The 21,678-nt window shown below is 37.1% G+C and overlaps 1 pseudogene; it reads left to right on the forward strand.

The window, feature by feature from the left end:
• Window positions 1-846: 846 nt before the first annotated feature.
• Window positions 847-1,179, forward strand: LOC118887999 (annotated as a pseudogene).
• The last annotated feature ends 20,499 nt before the right edge of the window (window positions 1,180-21,678 follow it).

A 21,678-nucleotide genomic window follows, 5' to 3' on the forward strand; every position in this document is an offset into this window, starting at 1 on the left:
CCATATGCTCACACATATATATGGAATCTAAGAGGGAAAAAAATGGTTCTGAAGAACCTAGGGGCAGGACAGGAATAAAGATGCAGACCTACTAGAGAATGGACTTGAGGATACGGGGAGGGGGAAGGGTAAGCTGGGATGAAGTGAGAGAGTGGCATGGACATATATACACTACCAAATGTAAGATAGATAGCTAGTGGGAAGCAGCCGCATAGCACAGGGAGATCAGCTCGGTGTTTTGTGACCATCTAGAGGGGTGGGATAGGGAGGGTGGGAGGGAGGGAGACGCAAGAGGGAAGAGATATGGGAACATATGTATATGTATAACTGATTCACTTTGTTATAAAGCAGAAACTAACACACCATTGTAAAGCAATTATACTCCAATAAAGATGTTAAAAAAATAAAAATAAAACTCATACTTATTGCTATCCAGCTGTTCTGCTACATTTCCCTTGTAAACAATATCCCAATATCCAAGACATCTGGGTATTTCACGTCTTCTCTTTTCTCCTCTTCCTTCTCAGCTGCGGAATTGAAGCAACCCAACAGAAACTCCCTCATCTTCCCGCCACCAACTACAATCTACCAGAGCTTTGCCTCTTCTTATGACAGCATCAAGGTGTCCCTATTCCTATCACAAGGCAACACCTCCACCTGCACTCTGGGCCCCATCATCTCTCACCAGCTCAAAGACTGTGTTTCAGCCCATATCCCCTGTCTCCCCTGCATCACCATAACTTCCTGTACACTAGATAATTCTCATCAACACAGAAACCGACTCCAAAATATCCCTCAGTTAAAAACCCTCCATTAGGAGAAGTAGCCACAGTGGTGAGGAGAGCCATGGGTCAGGCGGCCAAGGTTTTACAGCTCTTTAAAACACTGCACAGCACCAGATAACAAGTTTTTAACAATGATGCTAGGGCATTAGAAGCAGCCAGAATAAAGATAAACGAAGAATTCAAATGTAAAGAAGTGAAACTTCTCCTAAAAAAATAGAAGAGCTAATAAAAATAGGTTCTAATGTTGAATTGATGCTGAGAACATCTGTTATACAAGGTATTCACACAGACCACAATACGCTGAAATTGGTCCCTAGGAAAGACCTTCTTATAGAAAATTTGCCATATTGTGATGAACCAACTCAGAAACAATGAATTTTTTTAGAATAAAATTAAGTCTTTATCATTTTTAATTTTAAAATATATAACTCTGGCTAAACTCCTGGAAATGCAAATATTTTCCTCTGAAATGGCATATTGAAAATGAGTGCATTAAAGTATAGTTTCATAATTAAAAAAAAAAAAAAAAAACCCTCCCTTGACTCGAGGTCGCTCTCTGGCTCTTTCCCTCATTTCCACTCCGTCACATCACATTCTCTCTTCCTCCCATTCCAGTCAAGCATCCATCCCATCGCTTCCTCGAAGCTCCATGCTGCCAAATACAGCGATTCCTTTCCTTGCCGCATCTTACTCTACTTCTCAGCAGGATTTGACAGAGCTGATCATTACTGTTGAAACATTGGCTTCTATGACATCATATGCTTTTGGTTCTCCCTCTACTTCTCTGGCTACTCTTCAGTCTTCTTTGATGACCTCTCTTCCTCTACGAGATTTCTAAACCCAGGTTTTTGCCCTGGGCCTTCTTCCCTTCTCTGTTGATCGTCTCTTCTGGCTAAGCTAATTCAGGCCCATGCTATTAAATCCTACCTCTAAGCCAATAACTCTCAAATTTATATTTTCTAGTACTGAGGTCCAGACTAGTATGTCTAACTGTCTTCTCAATAACACTACTTAAATGTCTAACAGGCCTTTGAAACTTAACACATCCAAAGCAAGACTCTTGACTTTCAACCCAAGTAAATGGTACTATCCAACCAGTTGTTCAGGCCCAAAGTCTAGAAGTCCCATCATTTTCTCCTCAGTCCCCACAGCTAGCCCACTAGTTGAATCCATCCTTTTCCCTCTATTGCAATTATACCATCCTAGTCCTACTCATTATCTATTTCCTAAACTATTATAATAGCATCTTAACTGATTTTCCTAATTTAATTCTTGCCCTCTTATAATCCCTTATCCACAAAGGGACCACAGTGATATTTTTAAGTCATAAATCAGATCATGTCATTCCTTGCTTAAGCCCTCCAGTAACTTGCCATTTATTTATCTTAGATAAAACTCCAACTCATTATTATAGCCCACAAGGCCCTATATGGTTTGTTCTTGCTCACCTTTCCATTTTTATCTCCTCTGGCATCCTATGAGTATTTCACACATACTCCATTCTTTACCGCCCCTGAAACTTTTGTTCTTGCCTTTTCTTCTAAAATGTTCTTCTCCTGATCTTTGTATCTGTCTCCTCTATTTCCTAACAATCCTGTTCATTTTTTATTTGTGGCAAATATTCACATAAATGAGTTTAAAACACATATACATTTGACTCTATATTGTATTTAGATCAACCATGGGTTTATATAAGTGTTATATTTAGTTCCAGCAATTTAGATCATCCATGAATGCAAGTATGATTTTTTTAACATGAAACATAGTTTAATATAGAAAAGTAAAAAATCTAATGAAAAAGTCATATTGGTTGGAAAATATATTTTTTAACTTTATTGGGGATCATTGATTCTCCTTCCACTTAAATATTATACTGTGTGAATCAAGCACTTTCTCAAAACACAGAATGCCCTTGTTAAAAATTAAAAACTGAAGTGATAGGAGCAAGCTCAGAATTGAGAAAATACTTTGACTTAAATAGAGCAATGTGCTTGCTGTACTCTACTTTGTTATGGTTTGTATATAAATATTCTTATAAATAGTTCAGAAATAAAGCATTTGACAAATTTTAACACTACAATCAATTTCTCTAATTTACTAATAGGTAAATTTCTAATTACCAATAAGTAAATTTCTAATTTTCTAATAAGTAAAGTTAATTTTCTTTATCACTATAAAAATTTCTCATGGAACTCTATTCTAGTGGTAGGAGACAGGCAATAAACAAATGTGCATATGGATAATAATGTCTGATAGTGATAAAGCCATGAAAAAATTTAACACTGTAAAGTGATGTCGAGTGGTTGGGAAGTGGGTCTAATTTAGACAGCAGAGGCAGGAAAGATCTCTGAAGAGATGACGCGAGTTCTTAAGTACCGATAATTGTGTTGTGAAATGATGTATTCAGATCTTCAAGTGATTTGAATACTGTATCTTTATTCATTGCATATCTAGTAGTGAGTTTTGAAGAAAAGCAAGAATTTGAATGAAAATGTTAGAAAAACAAAAGCAAAAGATAAGCCTACCTCAAACCATTCTTGAAATATGATTGTGCAGACTTTCCAATTCAAAGAAGTAAAAAGTTACTTTACTAAGTTTCTGAAGTGCCCGAATGAATCAGGGTAGCCATCCCATTCAGAAGCCTCCCCATTTAGGTTTCTACTGCTTTTTATTTTATAAGATTCAAATATGACTGTCCGGGACCTCCAAGGAGGAGTGGTTCTTCCTCAAGAGCAGGGACCATTCATCTTTGTCTTCCTACAGCCCTGCACACCTCTGGTCATATCATAGGTATTCAATATTCATTTCATCAACTAATCAATCAATCTTCTTATCCTCCAATGTAAAGCTAACCAAGTTCCTGACATACAGAGGCACTAAATGAATGTTTGTTGAATTAACATGTTACAAATACATCATTCACCTAAATCCCTGAGATTAGACAGCAGCAAATCAAAAAGAACATTGTCTTTGAAGACAGACAGATCTGGAGTCTAGAGAGCCCAGCTCCATTCCTCACTATCTATTTAAACTTAAACAAGTTAAGTAATCTTTCTGGACTTCAGATCCTTCATCTGTTAGAAAAGGATAATAGTTTACAATGTGCTGTGAAGATTTAAAAGGCAATGTGTGGAGCCCCTGCTAGAGTTTCTGACCCAAGGTAAGCTCTGGAACAGTAAGAATAGATACCACAGTGCTGTTATTGTTAAGTATCTTGTACATATTTATGCCTTGGGTGCCCACAGATATAATTAGTAATGATTATTTTCATCATTGTGGGCACCTGGAATACTTATGAGATTTTCCTCCAAGCAGGGCAAAACCAAGAACAAATATTAATACTCCAAACACTTACTCTCAGTCTCAAAGACTGAGCAGAACAAGACATGAGACTCATCTCTCTGGCTAAGTGCCTCTGCTAGAAGCAAGCTGATGGGATATGCATAAAATTAGGGCTTCTCGCAGAGAACCATAAGTTGTAGATAGGTTTCTTCTCAGAAAAGAGTTATTCTGTTGGCATTTTTGAATGACAATAGTATGAACTTACAATACAAAAACAGGTGTTGTTGTTATAACATCTTTTACAACATTTTCCTTTTTCATTTCCATATATAAAGGATTTTTATTAATGCATGACTCAGGCAATAAACCTTAGCAACATCCTTGACTCTTTTCTTTCTCTCATACACTACATCTTATCCCTCAGGAAAATCTGCTCATCCCACTTTCAAAATATAATCAGAATCTGACTTTTCTCACCACTTTCAGAGCTACAACTTGGTTCAAGCAGCCATCATTTCTCACCGGGATATTGCACTAGCCTCCAACCGATCTCACTGCGTCTACCACTGACCCCTACAGTCTATTCTGGGCACCACAGTCAGAAATACCATTTTAAAACTTAAGTATTATCACACCACTCCTCTGCTCAACACCTGCATGGCTCGCCACTCAGCATAAAAGACAGCATCCTCTAAACAGCCTATGAGGCCATCCATGATCTGGCCCCTCACCTGTCCAACCTCCTCTCCTACAACTTCACCCCCACTCACTGCCGCAGACACACTGACCACTTTGCTTGCCCAGAAATGCAAGAGACAAGTGTCTACACTGTGATCTCTGCTCTACCAGCTCCCACTATCTAGAAAGTTCTTCTCTCAGATATGTTTTAATTTGCATTACCCTAATACTTAGTGGTGTTGAGCATCATTCCAAATGTGCTTATTGCCATTTGTTCATCTTCTCTGGAAAAATGTCTAGTCCTTTGCCCATTTTTGAATCACGTTTTTTGTTATTGTTGCTGTTATTGAATTGTAGGAGTTCTCCATGTAGTCCAGATATTAATTCCTTATCAGATTTTTCTACTTCTACAAAAAGTCATTGGGATTTGATAGGGATAGCATTAAATTTGTAAATCACTTTAGGTAGTATTGGCATCTAAACAATGCCAAGTCTTCCAATCCATGAACACAAGGTGTCTTTCCAATTTATTTGTGTCTTAATTTCTTTCAACAATGTTTTGTAGTTTTCAGTGTACAAGTCTTTTACCTCCTTGATTAATTCCTAAATATTTCATTCTTTTTGATGCTATTTTAAATAAAATTATTTTCTTCACTTCCTTTTCAAATTGTTCATTGTTATTGTACAGAAGTGCAGCTAATTTTTATAAGTTGATTTTGTATCCTATTAATGTGCTGAATCTGTCTATTAGTTCTAACAGGTTTTTTTGTGAAATTGTTAGGGTTTTCTTCATATAAGATCATGTCATCTGCAAATGGAGATAATTTTATTTCTCCTTTCCAATTTGGGTGTCTTTTCTTTCTTTTTCTTTCCTTGTTGCTCTGGCTAGAGATTCTAATACTATGTTGACTAGTAGTGCCAAGAGTGGGCATCCTTGTCTTATTCTTAGAGGAAAATCTTTCTTATATTATATTGACCTAATTTTCTTCTATTCCAAGTTTGTTGAGTATTTTTATCATGAAGGAGTGTTTAATTTTGTCAAAATTTTTTTCTGTATCAATTGAGATGATCATGTGATTTTTTTCCCCTTCATTCTGTTGGTAAAGTAAGTCCCCTACATATGAACCTTCAAGTTGTAAACTTTCAAAGATTCGAACATGCGTTCACATGTCCAATCATGTAAGTTATTTCACATGTCTGGCATACATTGTCACATTTGTGCATCCTCTACAAGTGGTTGTGCTTTTGTGTACTTTACTGTATAGTACTGTATAGAGTACAGTAGCATAATATCTTTATTTCAAGCTAGATCTTCAAGAGGACAACTTCACTGAACTCCTTGCTGTGCAACACGAGCTTACTAATGAAGACCTGATGGAATTGGAGGCCCAGAGAAAGGACGAAGACAGACAGGAGGAAGAAGTAACTGAAGAACTGAAGAGATTCACGATGCAGGAAATGGCAAGGGGATTTTCTTTATTTCAGGAGGCACTGTTAGTTTTGAGGCACAGGACTGGAACGTAGAACGGTACATGAAGGCTGCAGCAACCGTTCAGAATGCAATCCAGTGTGACAGTGTCATCTATGACAAGATAAAAAGGGCTACTACCCAGACATCACTGGATCGTTTTTTCAAGAGGGTAGACAGAATTGAATCCAGCAAGGAACCAGAACCTGTGCCATCAACATCAGGTGTGAGTGAAATTGCAGCTTGCCTTCCGTCTCCTATTGCTGACGATCCTTCAGTTCTACCATCTCCCACGTCCTCTCCCTCCTCCAGTCAGTAACTCTTCTTGCCTGTTCACTCAATGCCAGCCCCTGCATGCCAGCTGTTGTACTATATTACTGCACTTTTCAAGGTACTGTACTGTAAGATTAAAAATGTTTTATTTTTTGTGTTTGTTTTTTATGTATTGTTTGTGTGAAAAGTATTATAAACCTATTACAGTACAGTACTATATAGCCAATTGTGTTAGTTGGGTACCTCGGCTACCTTTGTTGGACTTACGAACCAATTGGACTTATGAATGTACTCTCGAAATGGAACACATTCACATGGAGGGGACTTGATATATTACATATTACATTGATCAATTCTGTGTGTTGAACCATCCTTGCATTCCAGAAATAAATCCCACTTGGTCATTATATATAATCCTTTTAATGTGTTACTGAATTAGGTTAGCTAGTATTTTATTATGGACTTGTGCATCAATGCCCATCAGGGATATTGGTCTGTAGTTTTCTTTTATTGTAGTGCTTTGTCTGGCTTGGTATCAGGGTAATGCTGGTCTCATAGAATGAGTTTCGAAGTGTTCTCTCCTCTTCAATTGTTTGGAGAAGTTTGTAAAGGATTAGTGTTAGTTCTTCTTTAAATGCCTTTTAGAATTCACCAAAGAAGCCACCAGGTCCAGGGCTTTTCTTTGTTGGGAGGTTTTTTACTATTGATTCAATGTCCTTATTAGTTATAGGTTTATTCAGGTTTTCTCTTTGTGATTCATTCTTTGTAGGTTTTGAGTATCTAGGAATTGGTCCATTTCATCTAGGTTATCAATTTGTTGGCATAAAATTGTTCATAGTACTCTCCTAATCCTTTTTATTTCTGTAGAATAGATCGTAATGTCCCCACTTTCATTTCAGATTTTAGTAATTTGAGTCTTCTCTTTTTTTTTCTGACTCAATCTAGCTAAAGATTTGTCAATTTTGGTAATATTTTGAAAAATCAATTTTGGTTGCATTGATTTTCTCTACTGTTTTTCTATTCTTTATTTTATCTCTCAGCTATAAACATTTCCTTCCTCTGCTAGTTTTGGGTTTAGTTTTTTTCTTATGAATATAATTAATTTTAAAATTTTCTTAATGTCATCGCTGAGGTTCTCCTCCCCAAACACCACAGTGCTTTTTTATGGTACTTTTCGCTACTTAGTATTATTCTTTTTTTTTTTTAATTTATTCATTTTTGGCTGTGTTGGGTCTTCGTTTCTGTGCGAGGGCTTTCTCTAGTTGCGGCAAGCGGGGGCCACTCTTCATCGCGGTGCGCGGGCCTCTCACTATCGCGGCCTCTCTTGTTGTGGAGCACAGGCTCCAGACGCGCAGGCTCAGTAGTTGTGGCTCACGGGCCTAGTTGCTCTGCGGCATGTGGGATCTTCCCAGACTAGGGCTTGAACCCGTGTCCCCTGCATTGGCAGGCAGATTCTCAACCACTGCGCCACCAGGGAAGCCCTCTATTGTTTTATTATCCCCATACAATATATTATTTAACCTAGCTTGGTTAGGACTTTTATATTAATTGAATCAAACTGTATGCATTTTTCTGTCCATTGTTTCTTTCAATCTATATTTGGTTTTGAGATTCATTCTTACTTATATTTGCAACAATACCTCATTAATTTACACTTCTATATTGTATTAACCCATTGTGTGAAAAATACCACAATTTATCCATCATCCTGTAAATGGACACATGGGTTTTCTCCCAGGGTTTTGCTACTATGACCAATGTAGCTATGAACATTCTTGTTTGTGTCTCCTGTGAACATGTATAAGAGTTTGGTTTTTTTTTTTTAAGTACTTAAGGAGTGAAATTCCTGGGTCATGGGGAATGCATGTGCTCAGCTTTGCTGGGTAATGTTTACTGTTCTCCAAAGTGATTTACATTCATAAGCATTCTGAACACATAATAAGCATTCAATAAGTATTTGAAGAAAGAAGGGGCTTTTTACATCTTCTATTTAATTTTGGAATAATATTAGACTTACAAAAAAGTTGTAAAGATAATGTAGCGTTTCCCTATACCCTCCATCCAGCTGCCACTAATGTTAGCATCTTACATAACCACGGTATATTTATCAAAACTCAGAAATTAACACTGGTACAATGTTATTAGCTAGACTACAGACTTTATTTGAGTTTCACTCGTTTTTTTACTAATGTCCTTTTTCTGTTTATGGATCCAAGCCAGAATACCACACTGCGTTTAGTTTTCATATCTCCTTAGGCTCTTCCAATCTGTAACAGCTTCAATGTCTTTTCTTCTTACGTATAACCTAGACACTTCGGGAGAGTACTAGACAGATATTTTGTAGACCATTCATCAGTTTGAGCTTGCAGATGTTTTCTTATATGGATTTGGGGAGAATATACCACAGAGGCGAATTAGCCTTCTCACTGCATCATATCAGAGGGTACTTGATGCTAACATGACTTATTACTAGTGAAGCTAACCTTTATCACTTGGTAAAGTTTCTATCTACTAGGGCTTTTTCACCGTAAAGTTACTATTTTTCCCTTTCCCATAACCTAGTCGTTATAAGTAAGTCACTAAACCCAGCCCACCCTCACAGGAAGGGAAATTAAACTCCACCTCCTAGAGGACCATCAAAGAACTTGTAGACATGTGTTAAATTCACCACAGTAATTAATAAATATTTGGGGAGAGATATTTGAGCAAATATCCTGCTTCTTAATATTTCAGCCATTAATTTTAGCATTCATCCATGAATCTTATCTCCAGCAATTATTACTGTGGCATTCTAGTGGTCTTTTTTCCATTTCCGTCATCCCTTCTATATTTACTATTTGGAATTCTTATGTAAGGAAGATTTGTCACTTCTCCACCACTTAATTATTTATTCAGTCATTTATTTCTATCAATATGAACTTATGAATATTTTATTCTTCAGGTTGTAATTCAGTAGTATTTATTATTTATTTTATTGCTTCAATTGTTCCAGCTTTGGCTATTGGGAACTCTTAAAAGTCAGCTCCTGTGTTCTTTTGACATGCCCTACTCCTCTTTTTTTCCCCCTTACTTTTACCACAAAATGTTCCAGGCTTTTCATGAATTTTCCCTGCCCTGGCTCTAGGATCAGCCATTTCTCTAGGGATCCCTAATTCAGAAAGGACAATTTTTAAAGTCAATTTCCATGTGTTATAATGTATGATTCCTAGACTATTCCTATGCTATAATTAATGCTATAACTAACTATAGATTTTCTATAATTAAGGCATGTATATTATAGTATTCAGGGTAATAGACCGTGCTAAAATGAAACATGAATCCAGCAACAATGCTTCACTCTTTTTTCTGTTCTAGCACTTACCTATATCATCTCTACGGGTCCTACAGAATATAAAATTTCATGATTCTACAATGAAAAGACAAAAGGCAAAAGATGCTCCTATGAGGAACTTTTCCTTGGGTCATAGAACTGTTTAATTTTGCTAAAAATATATTTAACCCCTAGTTGACCTCTATTTCATCTTTTCTAGCCCTCCCCTAGTTTAGCCCTATTCCTTCCATTTTATTAACAATTTTTGAATAAAATTTTGTTTGTTTTGCTGTACCAAATTACTATACCAATAAGGTAATAAAACCATAGAACAATGAATTCTGCTAATTTATAAAATCTATATCTTCTTGACATTAATCTAGTATGATCTACTGCTGCCTAAATCATTAGTCACCAAACAGTTTAAACACTAGAGCAGTAGTTCTTGACAGAAACGGTTTCCCTTGCCACGAGGGGACATTTGGCAATATCTAGAGACATGCTTCATTGTGATAACCGGGAACGATGCTACTGGCATCTAGTGGGTAGAGTCCCTGAATGCCGCTAAACATCCTGCAGTGCACAAGAGGCCTCCACAACAAAGAAATGCCTGGCCCAAAATAAAATACACGGTTGAGAAATCCTGCACTAAAGGAACTTTCAATTTTCAAATTGGTTAAATGGTTAAATAACAGATATTTTCCTCCCAAACTCTTAAAGGACATATTAGCAAATACCAAGGTCTATCTGCACTAAAATGTTGAGTACAATCAAGGATTTTCTGGAAGAAACAGATGATAGACTATGAAGGATCCACTGTAGCTACAAAACACCAAGAAAGCAAAAATGGAGTTAAAAGTTCAGGATGCATCTTAGCTCATTCCATTTTGAATAAGTTATTTATCTGACTCAGCCAAGGCTCAAATGCATCAGAAAAATAAATTGTTATGTATGTGGATTATCAGCGAGTTTGTACTTTAAACCAAAGCAATAATGGTTTTCCAGCTAACAAGATAGGATTCCAGTGTGATATAGGTAAGAGAATTTGGGGCCAGGAGATAGAAACTAGGAGTCTGGCCATGGCTTCATCTCTTGCTGACTATGCAACTCAGAGCAAATCATGTAGCTTTCCTGGGCTCTAGTCTCCTTACCTGGAAACTTTCCTAACAAAGTTGGTATATGTGATTGCAAACATCTTCCTTATCTATATCACAGGGTCATTGTGAGAATCAAATTTTTTAAATGTACTTTTTCTTTACTTATTTGGGTACTGATATCTTCTCATAATATCTTTCTTACACTGCATATATAAGGTTTTGAAAAGAACAGTGCCTTTGGAAGACCAATGAAAAGTGGATTCCTAGAGAGAGGAGGTTGAGCATTCCCACACAGAGACATTACTGACCTCTTACAATTGACTAATTTCTTTTCCTCATCAAGGATCCCATTGGAGTGTGAAAACACATTGAAAAATGATATCACAGACAAGCCACAAACTGGGAGAAAATATTTGCAAAACACATTTCTGAAAAAGGACTTATTTATAAAATATACAAAGAACTCTTACAACTCAACAATAAGAAAACAAACAACCAAATTTTTAAGTGTGAAAAGATCTAAACAGATACCTCTCCAAAGAAATTATGCAAATGCCAAATAAGAATGTGAAAAAAAATGGTCAACATCACGTCATTAGAGAATTACAAATTAAAACAGCAATTGCAAATTAAAACAACTACATACCTATTAGAATGGGTAAACATTTTCTTTAAAACTTACAATACCAATTGCTAGCAAGAATGTGCAAGCACTCTCATTCATTGCTGGTGGGAACGCAAAATGGTAATGCCACTTTGGAAGACAGCTTGTCAGTTTCTTACAAAGCTAAACATAGTCTTACCATATGATCCAGCACTCACACTTCTAGGTATTTACCCAACTGTTTGAAAACTTAAATCCTCACAAAAATCTGCATGCAAATGTTTATTCAGTTTTACTCATAATTTCCCAAAACTGGAAGCAAAGAAGATGTCCTTCAATATGTGAATGAATAAAAAACTGTGGTATACCCATACAAGGAAATAATACTCCATATAAAAAGAAATGAGCTATCAGTATACTCAAAGATATGGATGAACATTAAATGCATATTGCTAAGTAGAAGAAACCAGTCTGGAAAATCTACACACTGTATGATTCCAATTACATGACACTGGAAAAAGCAAAACCATAGCAACAGTAAAAAGATCAGTGGTTACCTGCAGTTTGGGAGGGTTGCATAGGTAAATCACAGAGGATTTTTTAGGTCAGTGAAACTATTCTGTATGTTACTGTAATGGTGGATACATGATATTTTGCATTTGTCAAAATCCATAGAATTTCACCGAACAAAGAGCAAACCTTAATGTATGCAAATATTTCAAAATCATTTAGGAGGTCGGCGGGGTTCCCTAATGGTATTCAATCCTTGACAAAAGAATCTAAGTGCATTATAAATATATAGATCAACCTTACTGAAAAGGATGGGGGGGAAACTGTGTAGACCTAAGTATTTTTGGAAATGAGTGGAGTCTATAAAGGCAAAAGAAACTGCACATAAGCACTGTACTCTAGTCAATAAAGTTGTTTCCCCCAGGGATACAGGTTAACAATTCTAACTTTACTATGCTAGTATATTGAAACTGAACAATTAAGTAAGTGAATCATGGATGGTGGGAACCAGTTTTCTCACTATTGGAGTGCGAATTTACAGATAAGCAAGGAGAAGAGACTGGAATGATCCATATAGTGATGAATTGGAGCCAGATACATCAGTATGAACTCACGTTTAGCTTAATATAGATACATATGATTGCATGTAGAAATATTTATAGATATGTGTATATATATATATATATATATATATATATATATATATATATATATATACATACACAGGTTTGTATACACACATATATTCCCTTGCTCTGTCAGCTGAGAAGGTCTAGAAGCAATGACACCCCAGTAGCAATAGTACAACTGATATTTAGATGTTGGTCTCTAACACTGTTCTCTAATAAAAAGAACCAAGGCTCCTTGGAGAAATGGTTGATGATAAAGCTGGGGCAGGATATATACAAGATGATCCAAGAGCAAATTATAGTTCCAGAGATTAAGGGAATTCCTCCCCCAAAAATGACGAGGATATGCGAAAGGGACACAAGAATTTCCAATGACCAAAGCTAGGACAATTTGAGCAACAAAATAATAAATAGAACAATATTGGGTTATAACCCAAAGTATAAATAAATATCCCTGAGTCCATACTGATATAAATAAATGATTGCATAAATAATTAAATGAGAGAGAAGCTACAAATCCCCTGTGCGGAAGAATTCCAAATAATTTATGTAGACACTCTACCCTCAAGGAGGTAGAGCGTAACTCCTTAAGCGTGGGCTGTATAAGATTCCTTCCAGAGAGTACACAATGGAAAGGAAGACTAAGTACACCTGACAAATACTACCTTAGCCAGATGATCAAGGTCAGCATCAATGGTGCTGTCATGTGGATATTATACTCTTGATATAATATGAAGACAATAGCACTTTACCTCTAAGTTCTCTTCCCCCAAACCCTTAACCCCAGTCTAATCATGAGAAAAACAAGAGAAAAATTCCAGGAGAGGGGCATCCTACAGTATCAGTCCTCCTCAAAACTTTCAAGGTCATCCATAGCAAAGAAAGCCTAAGAAACTGTCACAGCCAAGAGGAGCCTAAGGAGACTTGACAACTAAATGTAATGTGGTGTTCTAAATGAGATCCTGGAACAGAAAAATGACATTTGGTGGAAACTCCTGTAAATATAAAATATAAAGCTGTTCTAAAAAATAATCAATGTAAAACATCATTAGAGAGAAATAATGGATTAAAATGTAATTGTACTTCTTCACAAGCATTTGGTTTTACTAACCGAAGATGAGACCAGAACACTAATTTTTTTTTTTTGATGTGGACCATTTTTAAAGTCCTTATTGAATTTGTTACAATATTGCTTCTATTTTATGTTTCAGTTTTTGGCTGCGAGGCATGTAGGATCTTAGCTCCCTGAGCAGGGATTGAACCTGCACCCCCTGCATTGGAAGGCAAGGTCTTAACCACTGGACTGGCAGGGAAGTCTCAAGACCAGAACACTAGTTTTTTTTTCCCAATATGTATAACTTTTATTTCCTTTTCTTTACCTTTTGCATTAGCTATAATTTTCAACATAATGTATTATTTTATTTTATTTATTTTTTATACAGCAGGTTCTTATTAGTTATCTATTTTATACATATTAGTGTATACAAGTCAATCCCAATCTCCCAGTTCATCCCACCGCCACCACCACCCCCCACCCCTGCTTTCCCCCCTTGGTGTCCATACGTTTGTTCTCTACATCTGTGTCTCTATTTCTGCCCTGCAAACCTCTTCATCTGTACCATTTTTCTAGATTCCACATATATGCATTAATATACTATATTGGCTTTTCTCTTTCTGACTTACTTCACTTCACTCTGTATGACAGTCTCTAGGTCCATCCATGTCTCTACAAATGACACAATTTCATTCTTTTTATGGCTGAGTAATATTCCATTCTATATATGTACCACATCTTCTTTATGCATTTGTCTGTCGATGGGCATTTAGGTTGCTTCCATGACCTGGTTATTGTAAACAGTGCTGCAATGAACATTGGGGTGCATGTGTCTTTTATTTTTTGTTCTCCTTGTTATTTATTTATTTATAGATCTTTATTGGAGTATAATTGCTCCACAATACTGTGTTGGTTTCTGTTGCACAACAAAGCCAATCAACCATATGCATACACATGCCCCCATATCCCCTCCCTCTTGATTTTCTCAGGGTATATGCCCAACAGTGGGATTGCTGGGTCATATGGTAATTCTATTTTTAGTTTTTGAAGGAACCTCCATACTGTTCTCAATAGTGGCTGGATCAATTTACATTCCCACCAACAGTGCAAGAGGGTTCCCTTTTCTCCACACCCTCTCCAACATTTCTTGTTTGCACATTTTCTGATGATGCCCATTCTAACCAGTGTGAAATGATACCTCATTGTAGTTTTGATCTGCATTTCTCTAATAATTAGTGATATTGAGCAGTTTTTCATGTGCCTCTGGGCCATCTGTACGTCTTCTTTGGAGAAATGTCTATTTAGGACTTCTGCCCATTTTTGGATTGGGTTGTTTGTTGTTTTAATATTGAGCTGCATGAGCTGTTTATATATCTTGGAGATTAATCCTTTGTCCGTTGATTCGTTTGCAAATATTTATTTCCATTCTGAGGGTTGTCTTTTCGTCTTGTTTGTAGTTTCCTTTGCTGTGCAAAAGCTTTTAAGCTTCATTAGGTCCCATTTGTTTATTTTTGTTTGTATTTCCATTACTCTAGGAGGTGGATCAAAAAAGATCTTGTTAGGCAAAGAATATACAAATCAATTTTCACTGCAAAGTAAAGGAGCTGTTACAGTGGAGGATTACTGGACTGAGTGTCAATATTATGACAGAGTATAAGTGTGTTTCATGTTTGGTAATTGCAATCATTGTTGCCTTTGTTGTGGTCATCCATGTACAACGCTTGGTGTCAGTCTATCTCTTGTAAAAATAAAATACAGTGTGTGTGTGTGAAAAAAACAAACAAACAAACAAAAACACTAGGTTACATTTTATATACTTTAAAAAAAAAAGAGATCTTGTGATTTATGTCAAATGAGTGTTCTTCCTATGTTTTCTTCTAAGAGTTTTATATTGTCTGGCCTTACATTTAGGTCTTTAATCCATTTTGAGTTTATTTTTGTGTATGGTGTTAGGGAGTGTTCTAACTTCATTCTTTTACATGTAGCTGTCCAGTTTTCCCAGCACCACTTACTGAAGAGGCTGTCTTTTCTCCATTGTATATTCTTGCCTCCTTTATCAAAAATAAGGTGACCATATGTGTGTGGGTTTATCTCTGGGCTTTCTATCCTGTTCCACTGATCTGTATTTCTCTTTTTGTGGCATTACCATATTGTCTTGATTACTGTAGCTTTGTAGGATAGTCTGAAGTCAGGGAGTCTGATTCCTCCAGCTCCGTTTTTTTCCCTCAAGACTGCTTTGGCTATTCGGGGTCTTTTGTGTCTCCATACAAATTTTAAGACTTTTTGTTCTAGTTCTGTAAAAAATGCCATGGTAATTTGATAGGGATTGCATTGAATCTGTAGATTGCTTTGGGTAATATAGTCATTTTCACAATATTGATTCTTCCAATCCAAGAGCATGGTATACCTCTCCATCTGTTTGTGTCATCTGTGATTTCTTTCATCAGTGTCTTATAGTTTTCTAAGTACAGGTCTTTTACCTCATTAGGTAGGTTTATTCCTAGGTATTTTATTCTTTTTGTTGCAATGGTGAATGAGATTGTTTCGAGATTGTTTCCTTAATTTCTCTTTCTGATCTTTCGTTGTAAGTGTACACAAATGCAAGAGATTTCTGTGCATTAATTTTGTATCTTGCAACTTTACCAAATTCATTGGTTAGCATGAGTAGCTTTCTGGTGGCATCTTTAGGATTATCTATATATAGTATCATGACATTTGCAAACAGTGACAGTTTTTCTTCTTCTTTTCCAATTTGTATTCCTTTTATTTCTTTTACTTCTCTGATTGCCATGGCTAGGACTTCCAAAACTATGTTGAATAATAGTGGTGATAGTGGACAACCTTGTCTTGTTCCTGATCTTAGAGGAAATGCTTTCAGTTTTTCACCATTGAGAGTGATGTTTGCTGTGGGTTTGTCGTATATGGCCTTTATTACGTTGAGGTAGGATCCCTCTATGCCCACTTTCTGGAGAGTTTTTATCATAAATGGGTGTTGAATTTTGTCAAAAGCTTTTTCTGCATCTATTGAGATGATCATATGGTTTTCATCCTTCAATTTGTTAATACGGTGTATCACATTGATTGATTTGCGTATATTGAAGAATCCTTGCATCGCTGGGATAAATCCCACTTGATCGTGATGTGTGACCCTTTTAATGTGTTGTTGGATTCTGTTTGCTAGTATTTTGCGGAGGATTTTTGCATCTATATTCATCAGTGATATTGGTCTATAATTTTCTTTTTTTGAACTATCTTTGGTTTTGGTATCAGGGTGATGGTGGCCTCGTAGAATGAGTTTGGGAGTGTTCCTTCCTCCACAATTTTTTGGAAGAGTTTGAGAAGGATGGGTGTTAGCACTTCTCTAAATGTTTGATAGAATCCACCTGTGAAGCCACCTGGTCCTGGACTTTTGCTTGTTGGAAGATTTTCAATCACAGTTTCAATTTCAGGTTATTTAGTATCATATGGTTTAGCCGCCAGGTGTTTGTGGTTTTCATGTTTTTTCCCTGTAATTGATTTCTAATCTCATAGCGTTGTGGTCAGAAAAGATGCTTGATATGATTTCAATTTTCTTAAATTTACCAAGGCTTAATTTGTGACCCAAGATGTGATCTATACTGGAGAATGTTCCATATGCACTTGAGAAAAAAGTGTAATCTGCTGTTTTGGGATGGAATGTCCTACAAATATCAATTAAATCTATCTGGTCTATTGTGTCATTTAAAGCTTGTGTTTCCTCATTTATTTTCTGTCTGGATGATCTGTCCATTGGTGTAAGTGAGGTGTTAAAATTCCCCACTCTTATTGTGTTGCTGTTGATGTTCTCTTTTATAGCTGTTAGCACTTGCCTTATGCATTGAGCTGCTCCTATATTGGGTTCATATATATTTATAATTGTTATATCTTCTTCTTAGATTGATCCCTTGATCATTATTTAGTGTCCTTCCTTGTCTCTTGTAACATTCTTTATTTTAAAGTCTATTTTATCTGATATGAGTATTGCTACTCCAGCTTTCTTTTGATTTCCATTTGCATGGAATATCTTTTTCCATCCCCTCACTTTCAGCTTGAATGTGTCCCTAGGTCTGAAGTGGGTCTCTTGTAGACAGCATTTATATGGGTCTTGTTTTTGAATCCATTCAGCAAGCCCGTGTCTTTTGTTTGGAGCATTTAATCCATTCACGTTTAAGGTAATTATCGATATGTATGTTCCTATGACCATTTTCTTAATTGTTATGGGTTTGTTTTTGTAGGTCCTTTTCTTCTCTTGTGTTTCCCACTTAGAGAAGTTCCTTTAGCATTTGTTGTAGAGCTGGTTTGGTGGTGCTGAATTCTCTTAGCTTTTGCTTGTCTGTAAAGCTTTTGATTTCTCCATCAAATCTGAATGAGATCGTTGCCAGGTAGAGTAATCTTGGTTGTAGGTTCTTCCCTTTCAACACTTTAAATATATCGTGCCACTGCCTTCTGGCTTGTAGAGTTTCTGCTGAGAAATCAGCTCTTAACCTTATGGGAGTTCCCTTGTATGTTATCTGTCATTTTTCCCTGTTGCTTTTAATATTTTTCCTTTGTCTTCAATTTTTGTCAATTTGATTACTATGTGTCTCAGCATGTTTCTCCTTGGGTTTATCCTGCCTGGGACTCTGTGCTTCCTGGACTTGGGTGGCTATTTCCTTTCCCATGTTAGGGAAGTTTTCAACTTTAATCTCTTCAAATATTTTCTCGGGTCCTTTCTCTCTCTCTCTTCTCCTTCTGGGACCCCTATAATGCAAATGTTAGTGTGTTTAATGTTGTCCCAGAGGTCTCTTAGACTGTCTTCATTTCTTTTCTTTCTTTTTTCTTTATTCCGTTCCATGGCAGTGAATTCCACCATTCTGTCTTCCAGGTCACTTATCCGTTCTTCTGCCTCAGTTATTCTGCTATTGATTCCTTCTAGTGCATTTTTCATTTCAGTTATTGCATTGTTCATCTCTGTTTGTTCGTTCGTTAATTCTTCTAGGTGTTTTTTCTTTAATTCTTCTAGGTCTTTGTTAAATATTTCTTATATCTGCTCCATCTTTGCCTCCATTCTTTTTCTGAGGTCCTGGATCATCTTCACTATCATTATTCTGAATTCTTTTTCTGGAAGGTTGCCTATCTCCACTTCATTTAGTTGTTTTTCTGGGGGTTTATCTTGTTACTTCATCTGGTACATAGTCCTCTGCCTTTTCATTTTGTTTATCTTTCTGTGAATGTGGTTTTCGTTCCACAGGCTGCAGGACTGTAGTTCTTGCTTCTGCTGTCTGCCCTCTGGTGGATGAGTCTATCTAAGAGGCTTGTGCAAGTTTCCTGATGGAAGGGACGGGTGGTGGGTAGAGCTGGGTGTTGCTCTGGTGGGCACAGCTCAGTGAAACTTTAATCTGCTTGTCTGCTGATTGGTTGGGCTGAATTCCCTCCCTGTTGGTTGTTTGGCCTGAGTGACCCAGCACTGGAGCCTACAGGCTCCTCTGTGGGGCTAATGGCGGACTCTGGAGGGCTCATGCCAAGGAGTACTTCCTTAAACTTCTGCTGCCAGTGTCCTTGTCCCCACGGTGAGCCACAGCCATCCCTTGCCTCTGCAGGAGACCCTACAACACTAAGAGGTAGGTGTAGTTCAGTCTCCTATGGGGTCACTGCTCCTTCCCCCGGGTCTGGATGCCCACACTACTTTGTGTGTGCCCTCCAAGAGTGGAGTTTCTGTTTCCCCCAGTCCTGCTGAAGTCCTGCAATCAAATCCCACTAGACTTCAAAGTCTGATTCTCTGGGAGTTCCTCCTCCCGTTACTGGACCCCCAGGTGGGGAAGCCTGACGTGGGGCTCAGAAACTTCACTTCAGTGGGTGGACTTCTGTGGTATAATTATTCTCCAGTTTGTGAGTCACCCACCCAGCAGTTATGGGATTTGATTTTATTGTGATTGTGCCCCTCCTACCCTCTCATTGGGGCTTCTCCTTTGTCTTTGGATGTGGGGTATCTTTTTTGGTGAGTTCCAGTGTCTTCCTGTCGATGATTGCTCAGCAGTTAGTTGTGATTTCAGTGCTCTCGCAAGAGGGAGTGAGCGCAAGTCGTTCTACTCCGCCATCTTGAACCCATCCAGAACACTAATTTTTAAATTTGCTCAGTAGTCTATGCTGGGGCAGTTGGAGCCATCATTCATCATTAGCCGTTTATAAAAGCTAATAGAAAAAAGTAAGTGCTTAAGTACATATCAGAATACATATCAGAATGAGCTTCACAGACAGTAAACATAGAATAAGCTGGAAAATCTTTCCTTTCCTTTCCTTTCACATAACAAGTGAGCCAGATTTTTATTTCCTACTTCCCTAATAAGGGCAAAGGACGAAGGATGTCTGCTCATATCATTGAGTAAGGGGCACAGGGAACTTCTGGTGCAGATGGAGATCACTCAGCACCTTTCCTCCCAGAACACTGGAGCCCTGGTGAAGTGTGTGAGCTGCTGAACATCCCCTCTCCAATTCCAGTATCTGGTAATCTACCAGATGTTCCAAAATACATATTCAAAAATTTCCTTAAAACAGCAGATGAAAAGAATTTTTAATGTAAATTATTAAACTTACCGCCCTTCCCTCTCTCTCTGTTCCAATTTACTCATATCAGCATCAGACTTATTGCAAAAAATAAAAACAATGAAACTAGTTGTTCACTTAGAATAGAGATCAGTTTGGTTTTGTATCCAGTACCTGTAAGTTAATATATTTCCTCCCCCAAGTTCCACCTCAGAACATAACTTCCTGACCCACAGGAATATCCCCCTCAGCTAAGAATAAGTTCTTTCCTGCTAGGAAATCACTAAAGATGCTGTTTCCAGCCTGACTAATTTTGAATGCTCCAATGCACTTGAAATGAACTCCTTCCATTAAAGTGGGGAGGATCATAAAGGTACTCATTGTACAGCAGATCTTGAAAACACCTAGAATGTTGAACTAAAAAACTCATTCTATTATTCCCTCCCCCCCCCACCCCACAAACAGCTACATTAATGCAAATGACATATCATAAGTATACATAAAGACCCCGATTTAAAAAGTGAAAAGACAACACACAGAACGGGAAAAGTATTTTAAACCATACGTCTGATAAGGGGTTAATATCCCTTGTATGTAAAGAACTCATACAACTCAATATCAAAAAAACAAATAACCCAATTATAAAATGGGCAAAGGACCTGAATAGACACTTCTCCAAAAAAGATATAGAAATGTATGATGGGCACATGAAAAGAGGCTCATCACCACTAGTCATTAGGGAAATGCAAATTAAAACCACAATGGGATATCGCCTCATGCCCGTTAAAATGGCCATCATCAAAAAGACAAGGGATAACAAATGCTGATGTGGATGTGGAGAAAAGGGAACCTTTGTGCACTGCCGGTGGAACTGTAAATTGGTACAGCCACTATGGAAAACAATATGGGGTATCCTCAAAAAATTAAAAGTAGAACTACCATACAATCCAGCAGTTCCACTTCTGGCAATATATTTAACGAAAACAAAAACACTAATTCAGAAAAATATCTGCACCCCCATTTTCATAGCAGCATTATTTACAATAGCCAAGATATGGAAACAACCCAAGTGTTCATTGATGAATGAATGAAGAAGTTGTGAGATGTGTATATATATATCACTCAGCCACAGAAAATGAGGAAATCCTATCATTTGCAACAACATGGATGGACCTTGAAGGCATTATGCTAAGTGAAATAAGAAAGAGAAAGACAAATACTGTACAATGTCACTTATATGTGGAATCTCAAAAAACAAAAAACAAAAAAAAAACCTCCTAGATGCAAAGATCAGATTTGTGATTACCAGAGGCAGGGTGGGAGTGGGGGAATTGAAGGAAGGGAGTCAAGAAGGTACAAACTCCCACTTATAAGATAAATGAGTACTAGGGGTCTAATGTACCACATGATGACTATAGCTAGCCATAAGATTAAAGCTGTAAGATTTA

This window comes from Balaenoptera musculus, chromosome 21 (genome assembly GCF_009873245.2).
Source record: "Balaenoptera musculus isolate JJ_BM4_2016_0621 chromosome 21, mBalMus1.pri.v3, whole genome shotgun sequence".
NCBI classification, from domain to species: domain Eukaryota; kingdom Metazoa; phylum Chordata; class Mammalia; order Artiodactyla; family Balaenopteridae; genus Balaenoptera; species Balaenoptera musculus.